Raw genomic sequence first — 2,500 nt, 5'->3', positions numbered from 1 at the left:
CATCCGTGTGGACCGGGAAACGCAAACGCAAGGTAAAAAAAAAAAAAAAAACACACAGGTTCATTTTCATCCACCATCTTGGAAAGAGGACTGGCATTTCCGTCGTACGTGTGAACCAGGCTATAGCTCATTCTTTGAGTGAATATCTGGACAGGGCGACGTCAGTTGAAATACCCAAACAGATCATGAAAAGATCAACTCCTTCCATGTCATCCCACGTGGAATTAAAATATATAAAATAATCAAATAACTCAGTTTTCAGGAAAAAGTAAGGCGGTTAGTTCAAAGAACTTGCTTCAGTGGAAAATGAAGCAAGTTCTTCTCTTCCTACTCATACGGAGCTTCACAGAGTCAATCTTCTTCGAAAGATTTGTTGAAGTAAAGGATTTGAGAGGGATATATTGTACCTGACACACCTTACAAAATGGTAAATAGACTACACTATTACTGCTACAGTCCAGCTCATAATTAATTAAATCCTTATTGACAGAAATGTGTGATGTAAAAGTGTCACCCAGCTCCAGATGCTGGCACACCTGGCATCGTCCATTTCCACATCTGACTGTTCCCCTTGGTCTTGGTCATGGTCCTGTGCGTTGTGTGCGCATTACCCTTGCATGAACAAGATAGTCTCCTGAACTCTTAGGTCTTAGAAAACACATTAAAGGCACTTCTTTGATGGCCTTCTTACAACAGCGCTCAGTTTTAACGGTAAAATGCAAAATAAAATTAAGGCCGTTTGGAACAGCGCTTTCTGTGAATGGTAGCGAAGAACTTGTTTTCGTGACGACATTTTGTGATTAGTTCACTTAACAAATCGAATGTGGTTCAGCATTGTCTGTTCTCTTATCGACAACGATATTCGTCATCACAGTGGTCAAAACGTTTTAGAATCACCAACGCCAAAGAAAATGTTTATTTCATAGCGTGACCAAGATCATGACAGAAAGCGAGAGCAAGTGTTGTCTACAACTTTCTCGCAATCTAATTGGTTTATTTTCTAAAATGAGCGTTCCTCATTGGCTATTACAATTGCGTGACACATTGACAGGAGCATGATGCGAGCAGCGTTGTCTGGACCCTTATCAACAATGGCAAATTACCCGATCAGATTGTGACAATACAAGCAATTGTGGTAAAAAATTAGTTTACTGATACGACAGTGTTCTTTCAAAGCACATCTGGGAATTAAAGGACAGCAACACAAGCTACAATCTCAAATGGCGAATCATCAAGAACGCAAACGATTATAGGGGAAACCCTTCCCGCTGAAACGTATGCTTATCCGAGAAACTTTGCATTTTATCGACCTATAGCGCTTCTCTACTGAACAAGAGATCTGAAGTAATCACAACATGTTGTCAAGAAAACAAGTTCATCGCTACCAATCACAGAAAGCGATGTTCCTCAGTGAATACAGAATAACGCTCAAAAGTAAAGGAGTGGATGTAATGTAGTCAGGCTACTCAAAATGAGTACATATGGAATTTAATACAGTTCTGTTTCGTAGATCAACGTTAAGTTGACCCACTCATCAGTAAATCTCCATATACTCTGAAGCATCGTTACACTTACGCAGCAATATGATCGCGCGACATTGAAACACAAGCTCGTTAAAATAGGATCTTCAAAACATTAAAAAAGTATGCACGCTCATGATTGGCCGCGAAATGTAGGTTGACACAAGTTCACTAAGTTTCTTCAAGACTTTACCCTAACCGTCCGGCTATCACAAAGGTGAGAGTAAATCGATTTGGCTTATTTCTACTCTTTGAAATCTAATATTTCGGGAGATTTCACGTAAGATTCTTCGAAGGAAACCCATGTATATGCTTGTTCAGTTCCAAGTATTATAGTCGGCTTACCTGCAGATGCCGGATAGAAGAGACCCTAAGATAGAAGCGTGTGTTTCCGAAATCGACTCGTGGATGGTAAGCAATAAGCTTAAACTGAACAGAGGAAAAACAGAGTTACTGGTCCTAAGCGCACGACACCGCCAACCCCATCAATAGAATACATCGATGTGTCTGGTGAACGGATCAAGCCATCCCCTTCTGCAAGGAACATTGGAGTTATCTTCGATGAGCACATGTCACTAGATAAGCATGTTACCAATACCTGCAAGGCCTGTTTTTTCCACCTCAGGAACATTAGTAAGATAAGGGACTGTTTATCTCCAGCAGACACTGAAAAGCTGGTTCACGCATTCATTACCTCTAAGCTTGATAGCGCCAACTCAATATTGTATAGGCTACTCACCTTTCTTTCTTTCTTTCTGTTGCACTGAGCTGCAGAAAGCGTTTAGAATGTAATGATTTGTTGTAGCCTCCTTCGCAGACACTCTGACTCGCCATGAAATCTTTTCTCCTCTTAGGAGGAAAGATTGCTTGACGAATCACAGGAATGTTTAAATCCTCTCTATAAATTCTTGAGTTCATTCTATTCTTATTTACTGATGAGGCAACCATTTGTGGTCCGGGATTTTGTAGTTTCCTCATAT

At 40.4% G+C, this 2,500-nt stretch overlaps 1 protein-coding gene across 1 annotated transcript in view; it reads right to left on the bottom strand.

The window, feature by feature from the left end:
* Positions 1-2,500, bottom strand: part of LOC137993641 (uncharacterized) — a 25,837-nt gene that overhangs the window by 21,464 nt on the left and 1,873 nt on the right. The gene's annotated exons all lie outside the window — the stretch shown is intronic.

The sequence above is a fragment of the Montipora foliosa genome, chromosome 2, assembly GCF_036669935.1.
Source record: "Montipora foliosa isolate CH-2021 chromosome 2, ASM3666993v2, whole genome shotgun sequence".
Lineage (NCBI taxonomy): Eukaryota > Metazoa > Cnidaria > Anthozoa > Scleractinia > Acroporidae > Montipora > Montipora foliosa.
Note: the sequence above shows the minus strand (reverse complement) of the source record. Positions and strands in the feature narration are given on the sequence as shown.